The sequence below is a fragment of the Pongo abelii genome, chromosome 12, assembly GCF_028885655.2.
Source record: "Pongo abelii isolate AG06213 chromosome 12, NHGRI_mPonAbe1-v2.0_pri, whole genome shotgun sequence".
Lineage (NCBI taxonomy): Eukaryota > Metazoa > Chordata > Mammalia > Primates > Hominidae > Pongo > Pongo abelii.
In genome coordinates this window covers 97,851,333-97,851,574 of record NC_071997.2, presented here as the reverse complement: position 1 = coordinate 97,851,574, position 242 = coordinate 97,851,333, and positions in this window count along the sequence as shown.

Sequence of the window (242 nt, the reverse complement as noted above, 5' to 3'; positions counted from 1 at the left end):
GAGAAAGATTTATACTTTGTGTCATTGTTACTTTTGTCATAGTTGGTTTTGTTTTAAATCTCCTGCCTTAGCTCCAGGGCTTTCTGAGTACAGAGCCAGCTGGAAAGAAAAGCTCCAATAAGTACTTATTTATCCACTCCTAGTGCATAACATCCTCAATATGTTGGAGGATACAGGGAAAAGGAAATTACAGGTTGCATTTTGCCAAATATTTCTGTCATTTCACAGAATAATTTTGGCTT